Raw genomic sequence first — 25953 nt, forward strand, 5'->3', positions numbered from 1 at the left:
GCCGCTACCATTGGTAGCGTTGCTACCAACGAGTAGCAGCCGCTACCTCTGGTAGACTTGCTACCTCCCCACGTGGGGGGGGTTTCATATTTTATTATTATTATTATTATTTAAAAAAAAAATCTCTCAACTCAAACATAGTCTCAAACTGAGACTTAAAAACAGTTTTTCCAGAATACCAATGGTATTTAAAATGATACAATTTTGTTGAATAACTTCCCAGAATAGGTAAATTTTCTCAACCAGAAAACCATATTTAGGCAAAAAGATTCATTTCTCACAAATTAATAGAATAGATCTGCCAAACCCCAAACTAATTTCCAAATGAAACTTGAATCTAAGAACATTCAATGGAGATTTAAATAAAATTTCATCATGAACAACCAAACCCCAATATTTGTTTTCTTTTTTTGAAAATTAAACTGAGCAAACCAAAAACTGATTTGAAAATAAAGGAATGAATTCAAGGAGGGATAAATTAAAAATCTCATTGCTATTCTTCTCTATTCACCAATCAGAAAGATTTTTCAACAACAAACACATGTCTTTCAAACCAATCAGTAAATTTCTTTGGCAACAAAGGAGATTAATAAAAATCCTACCTCCATATGCAATCCTGGAAGAGATTTGTTGAAGAGCCCAACCTGCAAGCTCCATAAATTCCTCCTCCCACAAATGCCCAAAATTTCTCCCAAAATCATTCTCTCCAAAAAAAATTTCCAAAAATATCTCTCCAAAAATAATCCTCTAAAAATATTTTCCAAACCTAGTTTAAATGGAAAAAGTTTGACCAAAATTCTTATTTTTGAATTTACAATATTTACTTTCAATTAAAATAAAAAATCATTCTTTTCAAACAAATCAAATACACTAAACTTGTTTTTTTCTTTTTAGAAATTGATTTTCTCAATTAATTGAAACTAACATTTCTATTTCAAAATGTTAAGGAGGATAAAATACTTCTATTTATGAATAAAATTTAATCTTTCCTTTCAAAATGCATAAACTGAATAAATTCATCATTCAAAATAACCATTTAAATTGAACTTGCTACAAACATGAATAGAGCAATTTTAATTAATGACTAATCACACAAAGGGGTCCTATTTAATTTAGTCCCTTAATTACTAATGCGTAAACACACATTTAATCAAATTAAATACATAGGATTAAATACTCAATTTTACCACACACAAAACACGAAACCCAACCAAAGGGGATACTGACGGACGATTGATGATGCTCACTTGAGCACGACTAGGGTAAAATGAGGGTCTTACGACCACCTAATCCAATCTCTAAGGACCAAAGAGGTACACTCAAACCTATGTATCCAGGTGGAGATGAACCTCGTACCTATGCGGTACTGTACCTACAATCTCCTGCAACCATGAACCACACATGCATACGTATATATATTTAATGAAAGTGTTAGCCCGAGACTAGTAACACGAATCAGGAGAACAAATAAACTTACATAAGAATTGATACAAAAGCACATTAATAGGTATACACAATAATCATAACATCTGACTATAACATTATAACATGGTAAACTAACCAAGGTCAAACTGAGATTAGAATTTTATTAGGACAGAGGTACTACACTTTTCCCAATTTCTTCTTTCAGAAACTTTATGTCTTGAGTTACCTTTGATTGATAGCCTGACCATTGTGAATAATAAGGTGAGTGGAAATTTACACTCATTTGTTTGCTTATAGGTTGGAATACTAAAACCATTTTGCTTGATATAGACCATATAATTTCTATCACAATTGAACTTATTGGACCATTTTAAAATTCTTCCAATTTTGAGGGGGTTTTCCATTCTAGGAACTCCATGTTGCAACCTATCCAGCCTACCAAAAAAGCCAAATGAGAACTTGGGAATATGAAGAGTAAGTAGAATACCTAACTATTTATGGTCCAAATATTTACCTGTTGAGTACTCACCAACTGGTCCTACATCATAAAAATCTCACTTTCTTTCACTATCTCCACTGTGAGACTCGCCCAGGCTTCAGTTCTTTCGCAATGTTCACCAGCATTAAAATTCAAAGTTAAAATTCTTGGAACTACTCCTAGTGATTTTGTTTGACTCTCATAAACTAGTTCATTCTCCTCGTCCATCTACAAGCCTCAATGTTTTATGAACTTAGACCTTAAATATTTGGTTGTTGGAAAGATCATATATAAATTTTAAAGTTATATGTAGATCTAATTAGTCAATATCGTACTACTTTATTAATGTCCATGCATGGTAGAGACTTGTAAACATCTTTGTTTTTTGGCATATATTCTTTCAAAAAATACTTAAGTGACATTTCCTTCCAAAATCCAAATATTATTTAGTACCAACAGTGATTATTTGATAATTTACTTACTATTCATTGTAAAGAATAAGGACTCACTAGCCTTTGCATTGAAGGCAAGGACACAATTGCCTTAAAGTTCCCATACTTTTTAATTTTAACCAAATAGTGAACTCCTTTATTAGTTTTGTGTCACATCTCTTCATCTTTACTAATAAGGTCTATATTTTTCAAACCCTTAAACCTTTTCGTTGCCCCACAAATTCAGAAAGACTAGTTGAGGAGTTATAATCATTAGATAGGCTTCTATCTAGATCAATTAAATTTGGAGAGATGAATTTTTTTACAAAGATATTCAAATTCAAGAAAACTATATTATACAAGAGGTTGGTTTTTTGGAGTTGCTTCCACCCAAAATAATTACTATGATAGGAGATATAATATATGGGGTTCAAAAAATGTGTGGATATGCCTTTTGTAACCACATTTCACCCTACATCCATTTGCATTTTTATTAGGGTACTAGCTTTGAATGAATCCTTTATACATAACATAATAGCAATGACTAAAAAGTACATATAGATTACCTAGAATGTCTGCTAATGTCGGTTGATCATTTTCCTACATGGAATGTTTTTTAATTGCCATGGTTGCTGCCAACCACATAAATTGTTGGATAAATTATTTCTCTTGAGACTCTGTGCATGCCTACCTATTAGGAGTTTTTAACAAGAAGTTATTTGTATGTAGACTTTAGGATCTCCATCCTAAAATTCCTCCTAACGTGCTTCTCCAGCTTGCAACAAATTTATGGTGGTAGATTAGTTTGAATTTTTAATTGCAAGGGGAATTTTTTTGTGGACAGTCCCAAGACAGAAGAGGAAAATGGTATCCAAATCTGTCAGTAGCTCACTAGAGAGAAGTTGAAATCAATTTGTGTAACAACAACAAAGAATGTTTTTACTTATATACAAGCAATTATTGTGTATGTTGGTACTGAGAGTAGTGATTGCTCTTGATAGAAATTTTTAGCTCTAAGTGAGTAGTTTGTGAGATAGAGAGCTTTAATAAGATCCATAGCCTAGTTTGTAATACAAAGCTATAATCAGTTTTAGTTAGTACTTTATTCTGAGTTTGTAGTTTGTTTTATAATAGCTATTTTTGGATTTAATTGAAAGAAAGAGTGAACTTGCATGCCTCTATCTTGTGTATAATCCCCTTGGTTTTTACTTTTGTTGTGTATTGCCAGTAATTTGCAAATCTGAGTTGCAATCTCAGAGGTTTATTTATTTCTCAAATTTATGGATTTTTCGCTATGTATTTGAATTTATATCTTTGAGTTGGTATCCGATCATTAGTCTATGTCCTCTCTGAAATATTTAGTTTCTTTACACAATATTAGAGTCATTTTGCCTTAAATCCTTGTGAGTTTTGGCATTTTTTTCTAGGTATTGAGTTATATTGTGTAGGAGACACGGTCGGAGATGAGGGAAAGAGATTGCGATGGCCAGTATCCTTAAATCAACAAATTTATGATGTTTGGGAAAAGAAGATGAAGACCATCACGGTTGCAAATGATTTATGGGGTCTTGTGGTCAATGGGTTTATGGATACAAATGACCCAGCTCAATTTGGAGCCCTCAAAAACCACAAGGAGACCCATTTGAGTGAGACAAGGAGGAAATATGTAAAGGCCCTAAGATTGATTGGGGTAGCCTTGATAGAGGCAATATATCCCAAAATATTAGTAGCTAACTATGTGAAATAATTTGCATGAAGGGTTAATGTTTCTTTTATCCAACCCTGTCAAGGCCTCCTCTATGCAACATTCTATCACTGAGCTTTCAGATACGGATCATGACTCTGAGAACTTAGAAGATAATGAAGATGAGGGGTCTGATACCGATTGGGAAGATGATGGTGATAGGGTTACCTCTGCTAAAGGTTCTAGCAAGGGGAAGCACAAAAATATGGCTTCTAGGTTTGGAAAAAAGAAAGCTAGAAAAGGGGTTAAAATAAAAAGGAGCAAGGTTCAGGAGGAGGACAATTGGTTTGAAGAAGATGAAGAGGATGATGAGGGGATGGAGACTAATAGTGATTATGTTACACCACCACCTAAGAAGAAATATAAGTGGAGCCCTCTCATCACTGATATCAGCCCAGAGAAAGGGAATGATTCACTAAATGTCCATTTCACTACTCTAGACCCCAATAAAAGGACATGTGATATTGAAGAAGAAGTGAATAAGGTGAGGGAAGGTGATACTCTGCCTCCCAATGATAAAACTACTTGTGCTAATGTGGAGACTCTGGATAATACTGCTCCTGAGTTCAACATAGATAGCAGAAACTCTCCTATCACCATGTTGAATATTGCAAAGAGTGGGATGATGGAGTTTTGCAAGGTTATTGATTGGCTCTATTCAGAGATGGATAGTTTGAAGAATAAGGAGGAGGAATCATCCAAGAAAGTGGATACATTAGAATCTGTTGGAACAGACAAGCTTAGTACCATGCCTAACTACCTAAATGATTTGACAAAAGCCATTAGTGATGTAGAGGCTATCACTGGTGCATATGGATCTCAGTTTAAGAATGTGGAGGCTAGATTCAATGATTTGGAGAAGTGGGTGCTCAATCATGAGAATACATTGAAGAAAATTGGAGAACAAAGCCAAAAAAATCTGAAAGCCTGTGCTGATAGCTTTAGTGTGATGATCAACAAAATAGAATAGATCCATCAAGAAAAGAACACAATTGATATTACCGAGGATAAGTTTTTGACTCTTGAAGGTGGGGCTACTGGTCAAGGCAAAAGAACTCGGGCAAGTACTAGGAAGATGAGCCAACAAGCCAAGGAGCTAGAGGAACTGAAGAGTGATGTTGCCTCTATGGTCCAGCCGAAACAAGAAGCTACGGAGCTTATCATAAACCTTTCTTAGGTCTGTTGCTCGTGGTTGTCCCCTAGTTGTTTTTGTGTTATCCCTTTATTTCTTTTGATTTTTTGCTAGCTTTTTGTCATTGCCAACTGTCTCTTTTTTGTTTTTTTCTCTTTCTAGCCGGACTTTAATGTGTTATCTTTTTTATATCTCTCTATAAAGGGTTTCAGGGCCCCTTCAAAACTGGCTTTTCACTTAATCAAAAACTATGTGAAAGAAGCTTTGGAAATCTTCAAATGGATGATTGTGAGTCTATTTTCGACTTCCATACTAGATTCTTGGGTTTATTAAACTAGTTGAGGACAAATGGAGGAACCATCAAGGAACAAATGATTATGGAGAAGATCCTCTATAGTTTATCCTCTAAAATTGATGCAATCATTATTTTCATTGAAGAGGATAAGGACCTCTCAACATTGATGGTGGATGAGTTAACAAGTTCTCTTCAAACCCCTGAGCAGTGCCTAAATTGCTTTGCTAGATCTTCTCAAGAGAAAGTTTTCAAATCGTAGGCCAATGCAAGAGGAAGGTGAAGAAGAAATAATACTATCGGGAGCTCAAGAGGAAGAGCTGATGGAAAATATGAGTAAGGAAGTGTTGGAGGAGATATCTTGGGATAAGATTAGATTCATGAGGGAGTGAGAAACTCTTAGACCATCTCCAAGAAAGGAAAGAAGAATAGTAGTTTGAATAAGAGGTGTGACAAAAGTAATGCTCAATTCTATTATTGTTGAATAAGTTTGGTCATTATTCAAGTGAGTTTTAAAAAAGAATAATAATTAGTCAAATAAAAGTGAAAATGTGGTTGATGTGAATATGGCTAAAGTTAATCATTCCATAACCTTCATCATGTGCAACATTGGTGAATAAGGTAGCCCCAAAGTTTGAAATTTGTATAGTGGTCATAGTAACCACTTGAGTGGCAATGAAATTTTAATTTCTTTCATTGATAAAAATCTAAAGTATAACATTAATATAGGGAACAATGAAGTAGTTCTAGTTGTGGGCAAAGGATTTATTATGATCTGTACCAACCAAGGTGACAAGAAGAAAATAGAAATAGTTTATTTTGCCCTAGGTATTAAGCATAACTTGATGAGTGTTGGACAACCGAACTAAAATATATACAAAGTGCTAATGGAGAAGGTTGAATATGTCATTTTTTATAAGGATTAGAGCAGGAAAGTTGTTGTAGTAGTTTAAATCACAAAGAATTGGATGTTTTTGTTGAGGATAGAGACTTGTCTCTCTTCTTAGTTCATGGTTTAGCCTTACAAGCTATGAAAATGTACAATATTACAAGAATGAGACTACAAGGTAGTCATTCAAGACCCCACCAAGCTATGGCATCTTAGCTATGGACATTTAGGCTATGTTGGTTTAGGTTTATTGTCCAAGAAAAGAATGATTGATAGTTTTCCAAGGAAAGTACAACCTATTAGCAAGTGTGAAGCTTTCATTTTGGGTAAGTAACATAGGAATCCCTTTCAATTGGGAAACTCTAGAAGCGAAAGAACACCATTGGGCTGGTGCATACTGATTTGGTTGGTCATATGAAAACCACATCCATTGACAAGAGGCAATATTTAATTACCTTCTTGATGATTTTAGCTATAGGACATGGGTTTATTTTTTGCAGCATAAGTTTGAAGCATTTGATAAGTTATAATTGTTTAAAGCCTAGGCTAAAAAGGAGAGTGGAGATTTCATCAAAGTTATAAGGTAAAATCATTGGGGAGACTATATCTCTAGTGATTTTATAAAATTTTATAAGTAAAATAACATAACAAAAGAGATAACAACCTCTTATACTCTATAGCCAAATAGAGTGGTTGAGAGGTTCAAGAATATAACCATTGTGAAGATGATAGGGATCATGATAAAGGCAAAGGTAATCCTAAATGACTGTTGGGGAGATGCTATATCAATAGTTGTTTATCTAATAAATAGAAATCCTACCAAGTCAGTTCATGAAAAGATCCCTCAAGAAGCATGGGCAAAATGCAAGTGGACCATTGACAATGTAAGAGTGTTTGGGTGTGTGGCATACGCTCATGTGCCAAAGGAGAAGAGGAAAAAGTTGGATGACAAGGGTGATAAGTGCATTTTGATGGGCTATAGTGTTGAATCCAAGGCATATAGGTTGTAAAATCGGTCACCAAGAAGGTGGACCTATTTAACACCAAACATAAAAAAGGAGAATCTTTTGTCTCATTTGTACAAAGATGGAGACACTTGACCAAAAGACCACCTTATAAAATTCTCGACAAACACTAGTAGAAATATGGCCAATAAATGACTACGTGACCAAAAATTTTAGTCACGAGACCTAATTTTAGTAATTTTTTACAAAAAAGCTATTAATGACTAAATAAATGACTAATTTGGTCATCGGGTGAGATCATACAAATAAAAATGACTTAATAAATGACTAATTTGATAGATGATAGAGAAATTCTAAATAAATGACTATATAATTGCTTGGCTCTTCTCTCAAAGAAATTAGGTACTTGTGTAAATGATATAAAAAATCTATCCTAATATTTTTGTTTGTAAATTATTTATTATTTAAATATTATTTTTATTTATAAAAAAATAAATTATTTTATTAGCAGATATATTATATTATATTTTTAATTTCTATTAAAATTATAGTAAGAATAAAAGTATAACAATTTCACTTGGATTTAAAATAATTTTTGAAGATAAAATAAATATTTTACCTAAAATATTTAAATTATTCTTTATATATATTATCTTAAATTAAAAATAAAAAATATTCTAATTGTCTTAAATAAAACATAAATAAAAAATTACATTTTAGAAATATTGTTTATAGGCTAGTCCAAGGGGTTGAGCTTAACTGGTTCAAACAATGGGTTCTCATTGTGGAGACCTAAGTTCTATTCCCAATAGGGACATCTAAAATGAACTCTAGGCTGTGACTCTTGGCCTTCCATAAAAATGGAGAAGGTCTAGGGTCAATCTAATCAAACATAATAATAATAATAATAATAAATCAAAAAATTGTGGCTTCGGCCTATTACCTACAAAAAAAAAAATTGTTTATAGGCTAAGATGATGGCAGTAAATGAAAAAATTTCTTTGAGTGAAATTTCATGTTGGGCGCCATTTTTGGTTGGCACTCTACTGGTGCCAAATATTCCAGCATACATTAACCCGAACAGTATTTTGACTGCGTTTTGGTTCCGCAAAAGCTGTATGTAGCAATATTGTTTACCAAATGAATTGAATTGATCCCAAAACAGGGCAATGACCAAGGACGTTTTGACGGTATTTTATTTCACCTCAGCTTCCCCTTGTTGTCTCCAGCTACGAGAGGACCTACAAGTTTTTTCGCCTCTTCTAAGTATGCTCTCGTGATCACTTAACAGTGATCTTTGATATTTGAAACATTAAAGACTATATTGATGTATTCTAACCTAGAAGGACTTCTCTATAACGTACTTGCAAATAATATTTGAGTGCTTTTACCAATCATTATTTTTTCTTGTGTCCTTTATTTGGAACTGTGGCTCTTGAATAGATGGATAGTTTTACAAAACCTGGCCTACATTTGTTTGACAATCCAATCTCCTTGTGCACATTACACAAAGTTACCATTGTCTTGACTTCAACCTAATCAAAATTATCTCTAAAAGATGTAAGGAAGATTTTCATACAGTCTAAGGGGATAAAAACTAATTTTCATTTGTTGAGCAATGAAAAGGTTACGATAACAAAAAACTCTGCAGTTTATGTATCCTTTCAATCTTGATAATAACCTTATTTTAAGTATTGAATATCCTCTTATGAAATCCATGAATATAACATGGTAGTGATCTTCATATAAGATTAACATAATGAGAACCCTTGCCTTCTTTACAAATCTAGAGGTTCAAAACCCTACCTCCATATGAGTTTTGCCTCTACTTTCTTTTTAAATATACTAAAGGTGTTTAAGATGTTAGTTTAAGACAAAATATTGCTAGCACTTATATCTATAGGAGGTTCAAGGCATAAGTTGATAGGAAATTAAAGACAAAATTGAAATGTATTTTAATATTACATTAGATGTAATATAGAAGAAAATTTGAAGAAATTGAAACTTAAACATGTACTTGAAAAGAACATTTAAAATTCCTAATTTGAAAAAGTCAATTTTAAATTAATAACTATAGTTTAATTTAAACTCATTTTGATATTTCTATTATTATTAAATATAAATATATTATAATATATAATTAATATAATAAAAAAATTATTCACCATAAGCCTAATCGTAATTGAACAATAAACCTAATTTAACTCAATCTCTAATTCTAACTATATTCCTAATTGAGCTCTCATTATAACCCTTATTGCTAACTTAATTAAACACTTGACCTAAATAAATTTTAATCTTAATTGAATTCTAATGGTAACCATAAACCAACCCTTCAACTAACACTAATTTCAATTTTAACTTTAACCTTAATACTTTTTTTTACTCCAAGACTAACATTAATTGTAACTCTAACCCTAACCCTAATCCCTATTCTAACTTTAACACTAATGATAATTTTATAAAATAATCTCAACAAAAATACCTTCTTTGTATTTAAAAAATATATATTTTTAATTTAAAAAATATATTTAATTTTTTATTTTTATTATTATTTTCTAATTTTTTTCTTTAATATATATTTTTCGTTATTTTATCTATATAATTATTAATTTTATTTTCTATATAATAATTTATAAATTAATTCTATATAAATAGATTTTAAAATATAAATAGAATTAATTCAAAATAATTTTTAATTTAATTTTAAAAATATTTCTCTACATTCCTTTTATAGATATTTATTAGAATAGCAAAATAGCATTGAAGATCCTAATATTAGGAAATGTAATTTATTGCAATGTTTTTGAGATTATTATTTTAATATCTTTACAATTTTAATATAATTGTAAAACTCAAATTAAACTATAAAAAATATTGTATGATGATAAATTTGATATTTCATTTATTAAATTGAATTGTTTAAGACATTAGTTCAAGACTATTTATTTTTTCTTAAACATATGTTTTATGATTAATTTATATTTTTTGATTATTGAGGGGAAGAGCACTAGTAGTTGTCATAGCTAACTTCGCGCACCTACAAATCCTAAACAATACATCGAATTTTGATATATATTTTTTGGTTGTATTCGTATGCGACTTAACTTCTTAAACCTATTGATCTGGCTTTTGGGTAGTAACGATTCGATCTCTAGGGGTCGTTATGCATCAAGAGGTCAAAAAGTGGTCATTTCAAAGTGTCTCCTGATACTTGACCTCTTTTGTGCCAATACCCGCACACCAAAAGGCCAATATCCATTTATAAACTACCTAAAAAGTAATATATTTTTCACCTTTCTATAAAAAATAATTAACTTAAAAAAAAATCATATGCATATAATTAAAATGGAGATGAATATAAAAATGTTTAAAATGGGTGGTTAAAAAATATTTTGACCACCCATAACCCACTTCCCGCATACGTTTGCTGGCCCCACGTGGCACGAACTCTCGCTATTTTTTTTGCCCTGAAAACTTAGGGAAATGAAGGTTTGTGGTTGCATTTTTAACCTTGCCTTCCATTGGCGGCCTCCTCTACGAGCTCTTCTTCACTTGCAACCTCGGCCTCCTCTGCAACCTCCTCGTCGCCTTGCTCCCAGGTAACGGTCACTCTTCCTCCTTGCATATTGGATGTCCAATGATGGTTTTGCTCCTTCGCAGTTGCATTATGATTTGTCTATTGATGATTTCTTCGTATGTGGTTTAGGGTTTCATTTCAATGCTCTGTTACAGTTAAATAATTGTTCGAGACCCCTTCATTATTTATCATTTCTTTTTGTGGGTGCATTGTTAAATGGTGTCTCTCTATTTATAATGGTGAAATCCTTATAGTGAATGTGAAAAAAATTGATTATTGTTCATAATTGTTCGAAATCCCTTCATTATTTATCATTTCCTTTTGTGGGTGTGCTGTTAAATTGTGTCTCTGTTTATAATGCACAAATCATTATAGTGAATGTGAAAAAAATGATTATTGTTTATAATTGTTCGAAACCCCTTCATTATTTATCATTTATTTTTATGGGTGTGTCGTTAAATGGTGTCTCTCTATTTATAATGCCGAAATCATTATAGTGATTGCGAAAATAATTGATTATTGTTTATAATTGTTCAAAACCCTTCCATTATTTATGATTTCATTTTATGGGTGCGCTGTTAAATAGAGTCTCTCTGTTTATAATGCCGAAATCATTACAGTGAATGCGAAAAATATTGATTATTGTTCATAATTTTTTGAAACCCCTTCATTATTTATCATTTCCTTTTATGGGTGCGCTGTTAAATGGTGTCTCTCTGTTTATAATGCCAAAATCATTATAGTGAATGCGAAAAAAAATGATTATTGTTTATAATTGTTCGAAACCCCTTCATTATTTATCATTTATTTTTATGGGTGCACCGTTAAATGGTGTCTCTCTGTTTATAATGCCAAAATCATTATAGTGATTGCGAAAATAATTGATTATTGTTTATAATTGTTTGAAACCCTTCCATTATTTATGATTTCATTTTATGGGTGCATTGTTAAATAGAGTCTCTCTGTTTATAATGCTGAAATCATTACAGTGAATGCAAAAAATATTGATTATTGTTCATAATTGTTCGAAACCCCTTCATTATTTATCATTTCTTTTTATGGGTGCATTGTTAAATTGTGTCTCTCTGTTTATAATGCCGAAATCATTACATTGATTGTTGTTTATAATTGTTCGAAACCCATTCATTATTTATGATTTTATTTTATGGGTGCACAGTTAAATAGAGTCTCTCTGTTTATAATGGCAAAATCATTACAGTGAATGCGAAAAATATTGATTATTGTTCATAATTGTTTGAAACCCCTTCATTATTTATCATTTCTTTTTATGGGTGCGTTGTTAAATGGTGTCTCTCTATTTATAATGCTGAAATCCTTACAGTGATTGCAAAAATAATTGATTATTATTTATAATTGTTGGGAACCCCTTCATTATTTATCATTTCTTTTTATGGGTGCGTTGTTAAATGGCGTGTCTCTATTTATAATGCAGAAATCAATACAGTGAATGCGAAAATAATTGATTATTGTTCATAATTGTTCGAAACCCCTACATTATTTATCATTTCCTTGTATGGGTGCATTGTTAAATGGTGTCTCTTTGTTTATAATGCCGAAATCATTACAGTGCATGCAAAAATAATTGATTATTGTTCATAATTGTTTGAAACCCCTTCATTATTTATAATTTCTTTTTATAGGTGCAATGTTAAATGGTGTGTCTTTATTTATAATGATGAAATCATTATAATGAATGCATAAATAATTGACTATTGTTCATAATTGTTTGAAACCCCTTCATTATTTATCATTTTCTTTTATGGCCGCGTTGTTAAATGTTGTCTCTCTCTTTATAATGCCGAAATCATTTCAGTGAATGCGAAAATAATTGATTATTGTTCATAATTGTTCGAAACCCTTCATTATTTATCATTTCCTTTTATGATTGCGTTGTTAAATGTTGTCTCTTTGTTTATACTGCCGAAATCATTACTGTGAATGCGAAAAAAATGGACTATTGTTCATAAGTGTTCAAAACCCCTTTATTATTTATCATTGCACATATACACAAACACACCCATATATATGTGTATGTGTGTGTGTGTTAAATGGTTAATGGGTCTGTTGTTAAATGGTGTTTCTCTGTTTATAATGCCAAAATCATTACACTGAATGCAAAAAAATTTGATTATTGTGTTTGCATTTATGCAGAGTATGTTAACATGATGATATTATGTTGTCATTGATGTCACTATGTTGGAAGTGAACCGGCAATATGCTGAAATGTGAACTGGTACAATGTAGTGAATCGATATATGTGCAAAGAAGTGAACAAGTATGTTGAAGCTAAACAGCTGGCAAAGAGAACTGGTATAGTGGTAGAAACCGGTATTTGAGCAATAGGTGAAGTGGTATGTTTGTCCAAGAGAACCGGTATGATGAAATGTGAACCGACATATGGAATGTTTTCTATGAAGGCTTAATATGGTATGACTATCGGTTGGTAGTCTTAGCTTAAGGGTTTCTGGTTGAAGTGTTACAAGCCTGTGTGATTCAACCGATGATATTGTGTGATGAGTTAGAATTGTAATGAAGATCAGATCATGGTGCCATGTCAGCCTTGTGTGAGTGAAGGATCTTGCATGAAGGAGATTGATCCTATCTATCTCGAGAATGTGCGAAGTCCCTGTAAACGGTGGAGATCGTGTGATGGGTTATCGCTTCCATGAAGCGGTGAAGAACAAATGATGGAGAATGTCTCGAGATCTATTCAAGATCATTGTATTCAAATGCAAAGTGTTCAATGGCCAGGATTGAACTGCTTGAATTGCTTAACCTAAATGTTTAGTGTTTAGGGTTTATGCTGCCGACCTATTTGTTTCCTATAAGGTCGATGTTGTGTTTCATGTTGAGGTTGTTGGCAAATGGTGTGTGTGTATCTAGGTGTAAAGATACGTGATTCTTGCCAGATCGGATAAGAGGAATGATATCTGCATAGTGTATGTGCAGAAGGAAGGAACTTAAGCAGATTTGCATTAGGCATTAGGTGCTATTATCAGATTATTGTAATACCTATTGATCTTTAACCACTTCAACAGTTGGAAAATCCCTTAACCGGGTAGCTTTAACCAACTTGTTGTAAATCCTTTAATAGGGTGACTCAAACTCATTGAGTTCTTGAAATCCTCTAACAAGGTAACCTCTAATAGGGTTTAACCCTTAACCGGGTATTTAGCCATCCCTTAACTGGGTGATCCCTAACAGGACCGGTTCCTAGCAAAACCTGTTGTAACAGTCTTTAACCAGACTACGCTCCTAATAGAGCGGACTTCTAAAGAGTTCAAAAGCAGCTTGTGGGTATTCATCCCCACCATGGTTTTTCCCAGTTGGGTTTCCACGTGAAAAAATCTGTGTCATGTGTAGTGTTTTTCATGTGATGGTTTAAATGATTTGTGTCTAAAGTTAAATCATGCTGAGCTAGCTGTTATTATATTTCTAATGATAAGATTACCTATTCATGCATAAGGGTGAAATGGAAGTGTAGTATTAAGTTAAGTGGAAATATAAGTGATTAACTGGTTAATGCTTGTCACAGTCATTCTTAGCTTTACCGGTTGCTCTCTGTTTGAGATTGGTGTTACTGCCTGTCACACATTTGCAATGTTTGCAATCAAACCGGTTAAGGAAAAGTTTTTGTGACTCTACTGATTCACCCCCCCCCCTCTCAATACCAGTTTGGTACTTATTGCTCATCATTAAGCTATCAATTGGTATCGAAGCGTCCTCGAGGTCGTCTGTGTTGTAAGCTTAACCACTTTGGGAAAGATCCTATTGTAATGATGAAGAGGGAAGGTCCAAAGTTCAACAGAGATAACTTCAAAATATGGAAGGACAAAATGAAGATTTAGATTAGAACAATGGGTGCTCAACACTGGAGCGATGTTGAGAATACTTTTGTTATTCCTACCGATACTCTCACTGATGATCAAAAGAGAGAAATACAGGAGAATGGGCAAGTCATGGAAGCCTTAATCAACAGCTTATCTGACATTGAGTTTATTGATGTCCAGGATAAAGATAATCCCAAAGAAGTATGGGACACTCTTGAGAATATCTATGGCGGTGATGAGCATGTTAAACAAGCTAAGGAAGAAAGCCTTAGAGGGAAGTTTGAAGACATGCGGATGGTTGAAGGTGAGATCATTCAACAGTATGGAATAAGAATCAAAACTGTTGTTGGAGATATCAAGAGTGCAGGTGGTAAAATGGAAGATCCCACTATGGTAAGCAAATTTTTGAGATCCTTATTACCAGTTTATGAAATAAGGGTTGCTGCTATTCAGGAGCTGAGATCAATAGACAAGACTAAGGTGTCCCTAGACTCCATCATTCCAAATTTGACAACCTATGAGCTAAATAGTTTTGATGGCAGTGTTCAAAAGATTGAATCAGCTTTTAGAGCTTCTACTGTACCATTCAGAAAAGGAAAAGAAGTAAGCACCAGTGGTAAACCAAGACAGAGCAGAGAAATGGATGATGAGGAGATCCTGATGGAATTTGAAGCTCTTCTTGCTAGGAAACTTCCTAAAGGAACCGGTAAATATAGAGGTAAGCTCCCTCTGAAATGCTTTTCTTGTAATCAGATAGGACATATTGCTATAAACTATCCAAATGGTGACAACAAGGACAAACCAGAGAGGTTCAAGAAATTCAAAGGAGGAAACCGAAGAAACTGTTTTGTTGTAGTTGATGAAGGTGTCACTGATGAGGAATCAGAAGATGAAGAGAATGAAGATATTGTGTTTGTTGCAGTAAAGGAAGATGTGTTAGACAAGAAGGCTCTTGTCTCCCACTTTGATAATTCCAATGAGTGGATTATTGATAATAGTTGTTCTCAGCATATGACTGGTGACCGGAGCAAGTTTCTATCTTTGGAAGAATATGATGGTGGTGTGGATCGCTTTGGTAATGATGCACCATGTATGGTTAGAGGAAGAGGGTCCATCTCTCTGAATGGAAAAAGTAGTGCTAATAATGTGTATTGGGTAGAAGGTCTCAGACACAATCTACTGAGTGTTGCCCAAATGAATGACAGTGGACTCACTCTGGAATTAAAAAATGGAGTGTGCAAAATCAAAGGAAAGAATGGTGATTTGATGGCCACCGGTATGCAGACCAAAGGTAACTTATTTCAGCTAAATGCAAATATAAGTACACGTCTTATGGCTAAGTTTTATGATAGCTGGATATGGCATAGGAGACTTTGCCATGTAAACTTTGATAACATTGTGAGGGCTAGTAAGATCAAGGCAGTTAGAGGACTGCAGATGCTGAACAAACTAGAAAATCCTTTGTGCAGAGAATGTCAACTAGGGAAAATGTCTTCCTCAACCTTCAAAGGTAAATCTTTCATAGCTGATAACTTACTTGATCTTGTGCATACTTATTTTGTGGTCCTATGAAAACTAGGAGTGTGTAGAGATATAGGTATTTTATGATTCTTATAGATGATTGCTCAAGAATGATGTGGGTCACATTCTTGAAGGACAAGTCTGAAGCCTTTGGAAAGTTCAAAGCTTTTAGAGCACTGGTAGAAAAGGAAAGTGGTAGAAGAATCAAATGCCTTAGAATTGATCAAGGAGGAGAGTTCACTTCTGGTGAATTCAACAAATATTGTGAAGAGAACGACATCAAGAGGCAACTGTCTGCCCCCCGAACTCCACAACATAATGGCTTAGCAAACAGAAACAACTAGACTGTGGTTGAAGCAGCTAGAACTATGTTGATCCAAGGAAAAGTTGCTCACACCTTTTGGAGAGAAGTGGTGAGCATTGCAGTATACACAATGAATTGGGTACTCATCAAGAAAGGAAAGGATAAGACTCCTTATGAGTATTGGATGAGTAAGACACCTGTGGTAAGATACTTTAGAATGTTTAGTAGCAAATGTTATATCAAGAGGAGTGAACATCAGAGCAAGTTCGATGCAAAATATGATGAAGGAATATTCCTAAGATATTCCACCAAGAGAAAAGCTCTCAAATGTTTCAAAAATAGGACTTAGAGAATTGTTGAAATCATCAATGTTAGAGTTGATGAAAACTCTAGAAAACCTGAGGAAACCAGCAGTAAGCAAGTTAGAGATGAACCGGTAGTAACCTTCTGGGAACCGGTTGCAAATCAGCCCAGTACTAGTAACTGTGTTCCTACACCGGTGGATGTTGATGCTGATGAAGATTAGGATGAAGAAGAAAAGCAAGAAGAATCTGTTAAGAACATACCTAAGTATGTCAAACTCAATCATGATCCAAGGCAGATCATAGGAGACAAATATGCATGAATTCTTACAAGAAGAAAGGTTAGAGAAAGCTCATGTATGATCTTTGAATTTGAGCCTAAATCATTCAAAGAGGCACACAAAGATGAAGACTGGATCAAGGCAATGGAGGAGGAACTTGACCAGATAGAAAAGAATGGTACATGGTCTTTGGTACCTAGACCAGAGCATAAAAATGTCATTGGAACCAAATGACTTTTCAGAAACAAGCTAAATGAGGATGGCACAGTGGTAAGAAACAAAGCCAGACTAGTGTGTAAAGGATATGCCCAAGAAGAAGGAGAAGACTATGGAGAAACCTTTGCTCTAGTAGCAAGATTGGAAGGAGTGTGTATGCTTCTTGCATATGCAGCCTTTAAAGGATTCAAGGTATACCAAATGGATGTAAAATCTACATTCCTAAATGGGATACTTAAAGAGGAGGTGTATATAGAGAAACTAGATGGGTTTGCACTATCAAAAGATAGTGACATGGTGTGCAGGCTACATAAAGCCTTATATGAACTAAAGCAGGCACCTATAGTATGGTATGAATGCTTGCACTCACATCTTGTGAAGATTGGATTTGAAAGAATAAGTGAAGATAGCAATATCTATGTGAAATCAGAAGGAGATCAGATTCTGATCTATGAAGTATTTGTTGATGACATCATCTTTGTAGGAGATGACAAGATGAGTCATGATTTTGTAGATGAGATGCAAAAGGAGTTTGAGATGTCACTCATAGGGGAAATTAAGTTCATCATTGGACTGCATATTCAACAAATGAAAGATGGAATCTTTATTACTCAGTCCAAGTATGTCAAAGAGGTGTTGAAGACCTTTGGCATGGAAGATAGTAAACCGATTGGTACACCAATGGTGACCGGCTATAAGTTATCAAAAGAAGATGACTCGGCGGTGATAAATGAGAAGGATTACCGATCAATGAATGGTAAGTTGCATTATGTAGTGCATAGCAGACCGGATATTGCACATGCAGTGGGTATTACCGCTAGGTTTCAGCAAAGCCTAAGAGAGTCCCACTTGGTAGCAGTCAAGAGGATTCTTAGATATCTGAAGGGAACTATTGACTATGGGTTATGGTATCCATACAATAATGACTTCAACCTAAAAGTGTTCACAGATGCTGGTTGGGATGGTAATGTAGATGACCGGAAAAGCACAACTGGTGGGGCATTCTTTCTCGATGGTAGACTAGTCTCATGGATGAGTAAAAAGCAGAGTTGTATCTCTCAGTCTACAGTAGAAGCGGAGTATGTTGCAGCTTTCATGAACTGCACCCAGACTATTTGGATGAAGCATGTATTTAATGGCTTCAAAGTTCCTGTATCTGAACTGGTAAGCATATTTTGTGACAATACAAGTGCAATTAACATTTCCAAGAATCCAGTTTTGCATGCTAGAACCAAGCACTTTGAGCTCAAGTATCATTTCTTGAGGTAAAAGCTTCAGAACAAGGAGGTTGTACTCGAACATATTTCCAGTAAGGAGCAGTTAGCAGATATATTCACCAAGCCTCTACCAAAGGCTTCATTTACCTATTTAAGAGGTGAACTAGGGGTGCTGCCTCTTCAAGAGGTGAACTGAAAGTATGTACTCCACATCAGTAAGGTATTATATTTCTGATGATAAGATTACCTATTCATGCATAAGGGTGAAATGGAAGTGTAGTATTAAGTTAAGTGGAAAGATAAGTGATTAATCAGTTAATGCTTGTCACAGTCATTCTTAGCTTTACCGGTTACTCTATGTTTCAGATCGGTGTTACTGCATGTCAGACATTTGCAGTGTTTGTAGTCAAACCAGTTAAAGAAAAGTTTTTGTGACTGTACTGATTCACCCCCACCTCTCAGTACCAGTTTACTACTTATTGTTCATCATTAATCTAACATATTGTTCATAATTATTCCAAACCCCTTCATTATTTATCATTTCATTTTATGGGTGCGCTGTTAAATGGTGTCTCTCTATTTATAATTATGAAATCATTAGAGAGAATGCAAAAAAAGATTGATTATTGTTCATAATTATTCGAAACTCCTTCATTATTTATCATTACATATATACATATATACATATATGCATATATATATGTAAGTGTGTGTGTGTGTGGGTGTGTACACGTGGCACAAACTCCCGCTATCCTTTTGGGCCTAAAAACTTAGGGAAATGAAGATTTTTTGTGGCACTTTCATTTTTTGCTCTTCCTTCAATTTGTTAATATATTCACTATAAATAATATTATCAGGCATACCATACATTACTTCCAATAAATTTCAAATGAGAAATACAACAACATCATTCAACCATTTACTCATTTTATTTTCAGCTATATGGTTATTGTCTGTATTATCATGCATACAAAAATAGAGACACAATACCATTTTATTTTGTTCAAAGATGTTCAATGATGAGTTACATAAATAGATTTATTTTTCATCATTTATCTCAATGGCATTGAGGGTTTCATTTCAATGATCTGTCTCTATATATATATTTATACATGTAGTGTTGTAAATTGTACACACTTGCTAGGGTGGTACAATTTCATACCTAGTTTAGCACCCGCCTTGGTGCATTTTACATTTTGCATTGCATTGCTCCTTTAGCACTTAATTAATCAAATTAATTAGGTCTAAGGTCCTATTTCATCATCCTTCACATCATAAAGTCGGGCCCTTTCGTTAAAGTGTGCCGCTTTTCATGTTATTCCTCCAATACATCATCTAATCAAAAACCCTAATTAAGTCCTATTTCGAACTTGGGGGCTTGATTTCGGGGGTCAAAACATCTCGAAATCACCTGTAACTTCGGGATTCTCTCTAAAATCATCATATCTGACGGCCCTGAAAAATTTGGTGAAAAGTTGTCGGGACCGTGGCGCCCGGAGTGCACACAGTCCCGAACATTTTTCCCAAAATTTTGGGAGCACGATCCAATCATAAAATAAAGCTTGACCCCAAGAAATTGGCGGGATATTCAATCTCTAGGTCGGCCAAAAGACGAAATTGCGACCTAGGGTTTCATACATAAGAGCTCTCTTTCTTCATTTGAAGGGATCAGAATTTTTGTTTTCAGGAACTTCATATGCAGTGAAAGAGTAGATCTTTGAAGACTTCAACAACTTTCAACATCCCTCTATCAAGCATTTATCAAATCCTTTCATCCATTTAGGGCTTGGAAGACATTGAAGAACAATAGGAGATTACCGACTGAAGATTGGCTTGTACCTCTCCCTTGGGGGTTGGGTATGATTTCATGTTGTTTTCATGTCTTTGCATAAGCTTCAATATATCATTCATTCATGCTTTAGATCACTTTGCATCTTGATTTAGAGCATTTACATTATCATTTACAAGCAATTAGGGTTTACTTTCTAGGTTTCTCTAGTTTGCTTTCTTGCATTTTAGGACCTTGCACACACACTAGGTCTGCACACACAATACATTTTACAAAACAACTTGGCTATTCATGGAGGTGGAAATCACCGAAGCGGGGGTTTGACTAAGGCAAAACCCTATATAGCCACCCATACACCTTTTTTAAGATATCGGTGCAGGTTTTGGGACTCGGACGACGCCGCAGGGTACAGATCTGGAGAGAACAGGTCGAGACAGCACTCTGCATCAAATTGCAGAGCAAAAGACTAGGACAGGGGCGCTGGGCTCCCTGGTCCTGCCAGGACAGGGGTACTGGGTGCCCTGGTCCCTGGGACAGAGGCGCTGGGCGCCCTGGTCCTCCAGACAGACAACATTTCTGACAGTGTTCCAGAGTGCAAAACAACAGTTTTCAGTGCAGTTTTCAGGACAGAATCAGGACAGTGGCACCCGCGCCCCCATCCCGAACATTTTCAGTCTGATTTTGACTCCAGGTACACATTTGCATTCTTGTTTTATCCTTGTGTTTACAGCTTTCCATTGTTTAAGTTCAATTCTGCAATCTTGTTATTAGTTCATACTTGCATTTTAGGGTTAGGAATTGCACTTGCATAATCTTACCTTTCAAATACAATGAAGGAATAGAAATCCTAATAGGTAGCCCATGGCTCTCTCTTTCACAAAAAGAAGTAGCCAATTGTGTGATACCTCTAGGCTCTTTTGTATTCCGTAATGTGTGACAAGAGGTAGGATTAGGGCATGATAACCTAGTCTCGCTTTTTCCCCCACACATTTTGGTGAACCCGACGTGAATCTATCATTGCTTCTTCTTGCATTGCATTTGTTAGATCTAGATCTAGATTTAGTGTGTTTTCATTTCATTTTCATTAAAAAGAAAAAAAAAAAAAGAGAGTGTTCCTTTTGCATTGTGTGTTTAAATTTCATGCAACTTTTATTTCAAAATGTCAGACTTTTATTTGCAAAATGTTCATGCTTATGATGATTATTATGAGTATAGCCAAGATGAATTAGATGAAGCTTTAGATGAGTTTTTGAACCCTAAAGATGCCAAACCTTCATTTTACCAAAAACTCATAAACCTTGTTACTATGCCATTTCGTTGTGATGAGAAAGATAAGTTGAATGAGTCCTCTCAAGGGTACATTCCTATCAACTCTTCCACTAAATCTAGTAACATGGTTGTTTTCAACAATCCCCTCTATGAGGAGATGTCTCCTTTTGAATCAAAAGATAAACCTTTTAGTAGATATGATCATGCTTTGTTGGATGATGCTCTTGATGACTTTGTGGCTTTATCGAAATCTTTAAACAAGAACAAGACTTCTAAATTAGTTAACATGATAAACTTGAATGAGCATAAAAAGCCTCTCTTTGAAGTCCGAGGAGCTTATCCTTCTCCCACCTTTCAAGTTCCTAAATCACCTCTCCTTACTGTCCAAGGAGGGTATGATCATGATTCCTTTCGTACTCCGAATAAACCAATCATCATTGTGCAAGGAAGAAAACCTATAAGTCCTTATAGTTATGCCAAGCAAATAACTAGAGAGAGTTATCATGCGGTTGCCTATACTTATCATACCAGAAATAATAGGCAGCCTAGCCCTCCTCCTGTTATTCCAGTTTCTCTTCCGAATCCTCAACCGATTCTTCCACAAGCTCCACGTATTTCGCAAGTTCTTAGTAAGGAATATGATCTCATAGAACAACTTAAGGTTACCCGTGCTAAGATATCCCTTTGGGATTTGATTCAAACTTCTTCCGCTCATCATGGAATGTTACAAGATGCCTTGAAAGATTTGAATGTTCCTCCACCGAATACATCTAGTAATATAGCATCTTTGGTTAACTCTGTGATGAATCCTAAAGCTCAAATTATGTTTACCCAAGATGAGTTGCCTACTAGTGAAATCCAACATCAGTATGATCCCTTGATGATTGTGGTTATCATGAAAGACACTGCTATAAGACGAACACTAGTGGATAATGGCTCAGGTCTCAATGTGTGTAGCATTAATCTTTTGCATAAGATGAATGTGGATACATCCTTAATTGAGCCGGACTCTCGTCCTATTCGAGGCTTTGATAATGTGGCTAAAACTTTGTTAGGTACTATCACCTTACCCATCATAGTGGGGCCTGTTACTTTGCCTACACCTATCCATGTTATGTCGGGAAATCTAACGTACAACTTGCTACTAGGGAGACCTTGGATTCACAGTATGCAAGCTGTCCCCTCTACATTGCATAGACAAGTTAAATTTATTTATAACAATAAGACATATACCTTGATAGGTGATACTAATTTTCAAGCTTGTTTGCAAACATCTACTTCCAAGGGGGGTGCTTCTAAGTCGTCCTCATCTAGTGATGACTCTTTAAATAAGATACCTATCGATGAATCCTCGCTCTCCGATGATCAAAACTCTTTGGATGAGTCGGGAACTCCTGAAGAAGATTCTTCTCAACTTGAAACTACACATAAGAAGGATTTTGATCCTGGGAAGATCCTCGAAGAAGACGATTGGGGATCTCTTGATTTGAATCCCACCTTTGTAGGTGAATATAAGGTTCCTTCTAGAGAGCTTAAAGTTGAAAAGAAGGAAGAAGCTAAAAATCAATCAATCTTACCTGAACCTATGAGTAATAATTTTGTGGCCGCTTCTCAAACTTCTTCTCCTCACACCTCTAATTATGAAGAGTTTGATTCTTTGTCTTATGAAAAACCACCTTCTCTTCCTGAAATGGCTGATTGTTATGGTCGTGGTTTTCGCATTTTTGCTAAGCATGGGTATCATGGAAATGGTTGCGGTGCTCATGAACAAGGGATAAAAGTTCCTCTAGAGACTAATTTTCACAATTATGCCTTTGGACTTGGCTATAATCCCTGCAAGCGCACTAAAGCTTCTAAAAGACCATGCATTAGTGTTAATGTTATTTCTACATCTCTATCAATGCAACACCCTGAGTATATTGATGGGGATCCTTCGTGTGCTTGTGCTTTTGACGTTTTCCCTACTGATGATGCTTTAGCTGAATTTTTAGGAGCATATGACACTCTTCCTCGTTATCATCACAATAAGGGACTCCCTTATTGTTTGAACACTGAAGCCTACTTTGGAAAAGAGATGGATAATGATGAGATTGTGAAAAAATTCCTTCAGCTAAAGGATACTCCTCAACAAAGTAATCTTCTCATAAGTGACACCACTGATGTTAAGATGGACCCTTGCAATAAAGAGAAGGTTATTAAAATTGGAAAATGTTTGGATGAAGAGGAACAAAAACAATATGAAGATTTATTGCATGAATTCCCCGAGATTTTTGCTTGGACATACTCTGACATGCCTGGTATAGATCCTAAGATTGTTACTCATAACATTGTCTTAGTTCCTGATGCTAAGCCCGTGAAACAAAAGATTCAAAAAATGAATCCTAAGGTGGCTCTGCTTGTTTAGGCTGAGATTGAAAAGTTATTGGAGGCTGGATTTATCCGCCCTATTGATTATTCCCCATGGATTTCAAATATTGTCACTGTGGCTAAACCAGATAACAAAATAAGAATGTGTACCGACTTTCGGGATCTAAATAAGGCTTCTTTAAAAGATGATTTTCCTCTTCCAAACATTGACATGATAGTTGATTCTACGGCAGGACATGCCTTGTTATCCTTCATGGATGGTTTTTCAAGATACAATCAAATTTTTATTAACCCTCAAGATCAATTCAAAACCGCTTTCACCACTCCTTGGGGTACGTTTTGTTGGATAATGATGCCTTTTGGACTTAAAAATGTCGGTGCAACTTATCAACGAGCGATGACCCTTATCTTTCATGATTATATGCATAAGATTTTAGAGGATTATGTTGATGACATTTTAGCCAAATCCTTTCTTCGCATGGATCATATTAAAATCCTTCGTCAAATCTTTGAAAGAATTCGTAAATATCACATGCGCTTGAATCCCCGAAAATGTGTTTTTGGTGTGGATAGTGGAAAACTATTAGGATTCATAGTTTTGCATCATGGGATTGAGGTGGACACTAAGAAAATAGATGCTATTGTCAACATGCCACCTCCTAGAAATGTGTCTCAACTTAAAAGCTTACAAGGGAAGATTCAAGCCATTCGTAGGTTCGTGTCTCAACTTGCGGATCGTACCTTTCCTTTTACTCAACTCCTTAAAAAGGATATCACTTTTCAATGGAATGAGGATTGTCAGCAAGCATTTGAAGATTTAAAAGTGTATTTGGCTAGTCCTCCTATTCTTCAACCTGCCGAACCTTCTAAACCCTTCATTCTGTATACAGCTGCTTCCTCTCATGCTCTTGCAGCATTATTGGCACAACATGATAAAGATGGTAAGGAATGTCCGGTTTATTACATAAGTCGTACCTTACTCGATTATGAGACTCGATATTCTACGATAGAAAGACAATGCTTGGCCTTGGTGTTTGCGACTCAGAAATTGAGACATTATCTCTTAAACTCAGAAGTCCACGTCATGGTAAAGTTTGATCCATTGAAGCATCTTTTCTCTAAAACTGATTTATCAGGACGCCTAGCTAAGTGGGTTATGATGTTAACTGAATTTGACCTTAAATTTGTTTCACAAAGAGCAATTAAAGGGCAAGCGTTGACCGATCACCTAGCTGAGGCCCCTTCACCTTTCTCCTTCCCTAACCCTGAGTCTTTTCCTGACAACTTCATTCTTTCTATAGAGAAAGATGAAACTTGGGAGTTATACTTTGATGGCTCTAAGTGTCGTACGGGATCGGGGGTAGGTGTTGTCCTGATTTCTCCTACAAAGAAACCCATTCCCTTATCCTATCGTCTAAATTTCCTGTGTACCAATAACATTGCTGAGTATGAGGCTCTTATAGTGGGAATAAAAGCAGCCTTAGCTCTGAACATAAAACACATACATATCTATGGAGATTCGCAATTGATTATAAGACAAGTAACAGGAATATATCAAGCAAAACAAGACAAATTATCACAATATAAAGACCTTGCCATCTCTTTATTACAAAAAATTGATTCTTATACCATGGAACCTGTTCCTCGAAAAGATAATCAATATGCGGATGCAATGGCATGTGTGGCTTCTCTTGTATCTTTAGAGGACCCTGTGGTTGATCTTAAATTTGTTATTCACAACCTTATTTCTCCAGCTATTGTAGACAATCCTAGTCTGGTAACATGTTGTGACTTTATAGATTCAGATGAATGGTACTCGCATATCGTAAGATATTTGACCGATGGTACCTTTCCTGATTCTGCTAATAGAAACACTAGGGATAGAATCCGCAAGCTGTCT

Source organism: Cryptomeria japonica, chromosome 5 (assembly GCF_030272615.1).
Source record: "Cryptomeria japonica chromosome 5, Sugi_1.0, whole genome shotgun sequence".
Classification (NCBI taxonomy): Eukaryota; Viridiplantae; Streptophyta; class Pinopsida; order Cupressales; family Cupressaceae; genus Cryptomeria; species Cryptomeria japonica.